Below are 7755 nucleotides of genomic sequence, written 5' to 3'. Positions count from 1 at the left end.
TGAGCTTTATGCTGGTTGCTCAAAAATGCAATAAAGCCATTTTGCTAAAGGGCACAAAAAAAAAAAAAGAACACACAGCTTTGCAAAGGACTGAGGCCAAATCCAGCAAAATGATCCACCTCCCTCTCAAAGCCAAACCAGTATCTGCTGGGTTTCCAAAGGGCCAAAACCTTAACGCCAAAGACTGTCATTCAAATCAAATAAAAAAAATAAAAAAATCACTTCTGCAATGTTTCTGTTTCATGCTATGTCAGAAGATAGATATGCAGTAATGAATTGGGTATTTTCTAAAAGCAGTGCCTTGTAGCATGACTTATTTGCTGTTACAACAACAACTTGGCTAGATTCAAGTATGTGGCTTTTTGAAAAGCTTTGCACTAGTCTTCTGACAGGTCTTGAAGCCAACATGAATTCAAAAGTAAATCTATTTACTTCCATAACATGCATAATGGTCTAATGTGCATTTTTTTTTCTCACTGAATATCCTTTTATACTCAGAAATCCATTACATTACAGTAGTGTTGTCTTGCTCTTGAGACTGGTCATAACACCATTTTTAGAAAGTCTTGGTCTTGTCTTGGCCTCGGTCTCAGACTAAAGCCCGGGATACACTGCATGATTTTTGCAATCCAATAAGATCATTACTTTATCACACTGTGCGACATGGATCTATTAAACTTGGGTACGACATGCATGCAGACTGTACGATGATGACACCTGTTGACTCGTAGGATACGATGCAAATTTCTATAGAAGAACGACATGCATGCAGACTGTACGATGATGACACCTGTTGACTCATAGGATACGAATAAGAAGAATACAACGTCATCAGCATGCGCTAGTGGTAAACAAAAGACCATGTTGAATCACACTTTGGCAGTTGTAGTTTTTATGTATGCTGAAAAAAAAGGAAGCGGCGAAAGAAGAAGGGAAAAGAGCTTGAGGTAAGCAGTTTTAAGTTTTAGCGCCATGTCGAGTTGATTTCATGTCGCATTTTCATTGGCTGGCAAGTAGACGTAGGTCGTAGCAGCAAAAACACTGTGCGATGATCATGCTGAATTTCTGACACTGTCAGAAATTGATCGTAGGCTATCTTTGATAGCAAGACACGATCACAGAAATTGCCACAATTGTTTCACAATGGCAATCTTTCATCTGGGACAGCCATTAACCCACTTTTTATGGATGGATGCATTATTTTTTACTTCAAAACGTAGCCCCCCCCCCCCCCCCCCATTCACAACCATTATAAACCCTGGAGGACAAAGGATATTTTTAAATATATCTCTGATTGTGTTAGTCTGAGATAGTCATATACACCTAGGATGGCTGTCACGAATGCCAACAAAGTTCTCTCGATCGGCCACCGGAGGTCTCATTCTCCCGAGTATTAACTGGACTACAAATCCCAAGCACCCACATACCTGGCCTGATTACTGCGCACCCGTTTCATGTCAGCCAGCTATTTAAGCCACACACACTCCTTGCGAAGTACTGTTTTCCCTGCAACAATTTCTAAGCGTTTATTTCCTGTTTTTCTGACTGCCTGTTTATCGACCTTGTTTGGATTACTGACTTTGGATTATTTGTCGCCTGCCTGTTACCCTGTTGTTTGCCTGGACTGCTTCTTTGATTGTTTGCTGCCTGCCCCGATCTCTTGCCCGGTTATGGCCATGATTATTGGACTGTCTCCGACACTGTTGTTTGCAATGGTGATTAGACCCACGCCTGCCTGTACTGTGAGCTTGCTATTTTCTAATAAACCGCTTATGGATCCCAATCAACCTGAGTCATCGTCACAATGGCAATGGCCCTTTAATGCGATTTTATGAAAAATTTACCGCTTAAAATGCAATCAATAACTTCTTTCTAATGTGATTTTTCTTACTGTTACTATTAGGCTACTGTTGTGCCAGGTTCGAAATCAATGCAGGATTATCTCAAAATAGTCAAATGCCCAAATTTAATACAAATGCCCACAAATTCAAGATATGATTGCAAGGAAGTACTTGTATGAGATCTTGTTTTTTATATTATAACATAGGATATAACTAAACAATATCGAGAGCTGTTTTCACGAATATGAGCATGAATACAAACGTGATACTGATTTTGTACAAATGTTCAAAAAGCAAGAAGTGAATATTAAGTGACTTACATTTTAGACACATTTTTTTAGACATGTTTTTGCTATTTCGGCATTGAATCCATGGCCGAGCTCTATATAGTGTCTTATTATTCTAATTGTATGGATCTTTTAGATGAGTGCTGGCCTGGTCTTGGTCTCGACTTGGTCTCGGTTTAGCTGGTCTTAACTACAACACTACATTACAGAAGTAAAATGGGTTTCAACAGTATTGCATGTTGACTTTTGAAGGACAATTCCAGGTTATATACAGTAATGCACATGTCTATGGGGCAAGGGTACAACACAGTGAATAGATATTTAAAATATTAACATTATTATAGAAATATTCCATTACAATTAATTTATAAAAGTTTCAAAAGACAGCAAAGTCATCAGAACTGTCTGTCCTCATTTTCCAAGAATGTTAACTTACCTAGAGAACTGGTACCAACGTGGAGATTGAGTCATCTGTCCATAACAATCACAGCAGATCTGTTGTTTGAAACAAAGTTCCATACATCCGTTATTACATTACTGACAGCACATTAATATATGGACCCCCCTGGAGGCAGCCGAATGTGCGATTATTGTTATGATTTGCTTTGGTCACAGTCGGCTAGGTATAATCAAGGCCTGGGGTTTCAGAAAATCAACATTCTCGCTGCCATGCTATGCTACATCAAGTCAATTTGATGACAGGCTGAAACACGGCATGGTGTGTTAAGTAGGCCTGTGATGGTCTGGAGTTTCGGTGAACATGGCAATCACAGAGGTGGTGAATAAGAAACATACATTTCTCCAGGATATACATAAATAAATGCAACAGAGGTCAAATAGTATCATTGCATATGTACTTGCGTGTTTGATTTCAGTACAGCCATCTCATTTATTTTATAGAGTCAACTTCATATGGGAAAAGTTAATATAGAAAAAAGTCCATAAATGTATGTATTCAAGTTCAAGAAGGTTGGAATGCAAAATACTTAAATTATATTAAATAATAAATACAGTTAAAAAAAAAAAGTGTGTACTGATTGACATTTATAGTATGTGGCTGCACATCTTGAAAATCGATTTATCTTTTATTGTCCCTGTGAGTATTGAGTCAATTGACCCAAGTGTCCAATCAGCAGTAAATGTGCATTATTGCAGGAACGAGGCACCTCTTCATCATTCCAGTCTCGACCAAACATCTGACATCCCTTCAGCAGCTGCGAATCATTACCATTTGTTATAGATTCTGTATATCAACAAGGAAAACATTAAATAAAGAGTTCCATATGTTAAAAATGCCATTTCAGTGCTGGACGCTAAATGGCTTTGGGTAATTTAACATGATCTGTTCGAAGAAAGAATCTCACCCTCCTCCAGTTCTATTGGAGCAGGAAGATTAAAAAAACGTGGGATGGATAGAAAACACACGATGGAGCATATGCGCACACACAAGTACAATAACATTTACATTAGGAATCACAACCTTATTGCAACGTGTTAGATACAGCGCTTGGCACCCTGCAGGCATTCACAGAGGACCTGTTGCGTTCTGCCTGAGCTGCTGGCGGCGGCCCAATGTTGCCTATTAACAGAACATGCCAACATACGCAAAAAAACAAACAAGCCCCGTCCAGGCGGTGTGACTCTGTACTACATTAAGGCTTCAGTCTGTGACAGTTTGCCGCTAAACTGTTGTAAACACCTCTCACCAGAGCGCGAGGAGCTAACAGCAATCTGTGGCTAAATTAATGAGGGGCTTCCCCCCGCGCACATGGCACAGCGCCAGCGCAGCAACAGGCGGCGGAACAGAAAAGGAAAATCTCCCATGATGCAAAGCGAAGCTGAGGAAACCCTAACCGGAGAGGACAGAGACTTTGCAGGAGAGTATAGCAAATATGTGGGACTTTACAGGAGAGTATATTTCTAAAAGTGTTCAAAGTGACAGATTGCATTGAGAAGTCCACACACACTCACACACTCGAGGCTTTTAGCTGAGCTCATTTACAAAATTTTCAACAGCCCCCGTACCGCCCACTTTCCTCACTTCAAAGTAACTTTATTAGAGAAAAGATTAGGCTGCACTTAACCCCTAATGAGCCATATGAGAAAGCCTTCTCGATGCCGCGTTTTATTTGATCGTTTCAATATGAGTCGGCAGGAGGGGAGGTCTCGCTAAATGCAAAAGCCACCCTGGCTATTCCTGGACCGTAACCCTTCTCTCTCTCTTTCTTTCTGTATCATAACTACACACAGCTGTAGCCAACACCACTTCTTCGCGCGCGGTCTTTTCTTTGCCTACACCCCCCCCCCCTTTCTCTTTTTTGTCATCCATTTCTCCCCCCCTTTTTTATTGCAAAATAGGGCAAAGTAACTTGCAAGGGCCCTCCTTGGGGAATTGTGTGATATTTAACTATGGCTACAGTGGCATTTACTAATTTTATATGTGCAGAATTTATGTCACATTCTTATTCAGGGATTTGCAGAGCGGGGAGCAAAGGTGGCCGCTCTCTGTCCGCTGTGTATACAGTGGTATTAAGTGAACTATTCGCAACACGTCCTGTGACATGTACATTGCTATTTTGTCCATAACCGCCACGCTCTCCCCCTTGCGTCACAATTAAATTCTAACCTTAGCATTTGGAGACACCGACCCGCACAGAGGGCGATTTGTTGTCGGAGTGCCACCGCTTCAGATATGGATTGTTCGGGCACGAAAATGTATGGTGCTTTTTTTTAACCACAGTCCAGAGAGAAAACGTTGCTGTGATTCCTGAAAACCGTGCAACTGTATAGATGAATCAAGGACTAGCTGAAAGACAGCAAACATTATTCTCGCCAACTCAGAACTTGAGTTATGAAAAAATGGGAAGAGTCCTGATAAAAAAGCTCTTGTGGGGGGAAAAAAGGGTTCAACGGATTGACCTAAGGGGCTTAGAATCAAATTGCTCCGGTATTGTACTCCCTCCTTTTTGCAGTTCTGCCGGTAAGCTCCTTATTGATACACATGTGCTGAGACCACCCATACCTGGGGCTCATCCCTCTGTCAGACTGCTGGTCGTCCGAGAGGCGGGGGAAAAGACACAGTTCTTCTCTATTCGAAAGCTAATGCCAAATCCCCCGGGTGAGATTCCGTCTCCTGACTCAATAAAATAATTAGCTTTTTGCTTGGGAAGGCTGTTAATCAAGCCCCGTTACATATGCGGGAAATGTATTTCCCCTTATCCCACGCCACGGCTACCGCCGCCTCTTTTTATCTCTCAAAGTCACCGGTGCGCACTTCCACCATCGTCTTATTACAGCGAAAGACGTAGATCAAAAAGAGCTTTTTAATTTAGTGTTTAGTCTACATGAGGAAAGATTATTCATCTCGGACTGAAAAGTAACGCTCGTATCAGCAGAACGGCCTCAAATCTGATGTGCGGCCGGCGCTGCGACCGTTTTCATTCAAATAAATAGTAGCCTTTTTATATTCCAACATGTATAATTGCCAACAGTCACTATGACCATCTGCTATGCACTGATCCCTTTCTTAAACATTGTTGTAACAATTACAAGAATTTAAACAAACAAAAGCCGTCGCGAGAGAGCTGGGAAACAATGAGAATTGCAAGTCAACACATTTCGAGAATGAACAAAACAGCCGTACCGCAGGGAGACGAGCCGATGCACACGCTAACAAAAAGTCGACGTGGAGCGACTGTCTGACAACAAGGCGGCGTCCCTTCATCTGATGACTGTTTGCAGCTTGCGAAGGCTCTAAAATATGGAGCGTTAATGCAGGTCCTGACACATCTGCATGTTTCTGTCTTACCCCCTCTAGAACAAATAGAAACCAAGTCAAGAGGTTAAACTAAGCATGTAATTAATGACTTCACAGTGATACATTCTTCCCCACTCTCCTTCTTCCTCTAATTAATGTGACATTCTCTGACTGTTTTTGGCCAGTCTGCTGTCTTGCTTTCTCTTGGGCGAATCAGTGGTGTAATTAACAGCATTCGAGGGACTTTAGGTTGTTTCTTTATGTGATGTGGAACCATAACTGTTGAAGCTAATGCATACGCACAACTAATACCGAGTCACAAAGGACAAGTGAGTACTCAGAAAACACTTAAGAAACCCAAAATCATACTGTTGCAAACTCGCATTACTTTCTATCTTCGTTGGAACACAAAAGGGAATGTTTAGCATAATGTTGATGCTCCCCTTTTCCATTTCATGGGCATTCAATTTCCAAAAATGCAGAATAGAGAAACTCATAAGGTTGAATAAATGATGACAGAATTTTTATTTTTGGGTGAACTAACCCTTTAATTTATTTAAAAGATAAACATCCATGGGTAATTTAATATTAAGTAAATAATGAACAACTGGAAAGGTCATGGTTCCTTCAAATATTGTTGTGTACAATGAGGGCCTTGGAGTCAAAAAGGTTGGGAATCATTGCTTTAGAAGCCCTGGATTATGGAGAACAAATTATACAGTGTGGACTATTTCTTATGGTGCTTTTTCGTCGTTTTTAGAGCAGCCCCTGGTCACAATATGTTTTCATTATATGGAAAAGAGCAGCATGAACATGCTGCTAAACTTCTCATTTTGAGTTCCACAGATGAAACTATGTAAAATGTGTTTTAAACAGCATAAGGGTGATTCAATTATGACTACTGTCATTCTTGAGTGAACTAATCCTGTAAGTGAGGATTTTGGGTACATCGTTAAAGCTAATCCTGCATCAACACATTACACACAGACAGTCGTGAAAACAGCTCATAAATGTAGGTATCTGATGGAGGATCCAGCCTCCAGTTCTTCAGGGTAACATAAAAAAAGCCCCATCTCGGATCTCCTTTCATCCTGCCTGACCTATTGCATGCCGCATTCCTAATACATAAGCCCATCTCTGGACATTGTAGGGGAATCCAGCATCAACCAACAAAGCAATCAATAAAACATGCAGGGCCAGGTGTTCAAAGCCATGGTAAACGCAGCTGACGCGCAGGAGAGGCCTACATACGTGCGTGTTTTGGCAGATGTGCAGAGAGGTAATGAGACACACACACAACACAGGCCACAGTAGGTGGAGCGAGACTTCGCTCTGCCGACCCTACCGCTCACGGAGAACAGAGAGAGGGGTGGACGGTGGGATGGAAGATCCAGAAGTGAACTGGAGAAGTAATCACCACATCTACATGTTATCTTCCTAAAAAATGGGGTGGGACAGTCACTAAATCAAGACTGTGAAGTGAAAGACTCATTTTAGGTTTCATTTCAAATTTAAATCCAATTCAATCAAGAACTGAAGTGACTGACCATGGGGGAACTGCAAAAAGAGTGGAGGAAAAAAATAAGCACACTCCTCCAAAATCAAATTTGACGCCAGATACACCCACGAGTACCAGCGGATGCATTTTTTATAGCCCTGTGTGTGAAGATCAGCTTTTTTTGGTTATTCTTGAAGTCTATCTCACAGGTTAAAAACAGCTTTAATTGGGTCCAGAGGATACAACATACCACTCTCTTCAAAGGCATAATTGAAATTAAGTTGAGACATCCATTGCTCGACACAATCGCCTCGTTGAAAATGATTGAAGTTGCATTATTGTCAACAGAGGGGCTCGGAAATCTGTGCAACG

At 41.2% G+C, this 7755-nt stretch overlaps 1 long non-coding RNA gene across 1 annotated transcript in view; it reads right to left on the bottom strand.

The window, feature by feature from the left end:
* Positions 1 to 2610: 2610 nt before the first annotated feature.
* LOC137023828 (uncharacterized) overlaps positions 2611 to 7755 on the bottom strand; it is a 6356-nt gene continuing 1211 nt past the window's right edge. The window contains exon 3 of the long non-coding RNA XR_010895587.1: positions 2611 to 2623. This is a non-coding gene — a long non-coding RNA (uncharacterized lncRNA). The remainder of the gene's footprint in view (positions 2624 to 7755) is intronic.

Source organism: Chanodichthys erythropterus, chromosome 8 (assembly GCF_024489055.1).
Source record: "Chanodichthys erythropterus isolate Z2021 chromosome 8, ASM2448905v1, whole genome shotgun sequence".
NCBI lineage: Eukaryota > Metazoa > Chordata > Actinopteri > Cypriniformes > Xenocyprididae > Chanodichthys > Chanodichthys erythropterus.
Note: the sequence above shows the minus strand (reverse complement) of the source record. Positions and strands in the feature narration are given on the sequence as shown.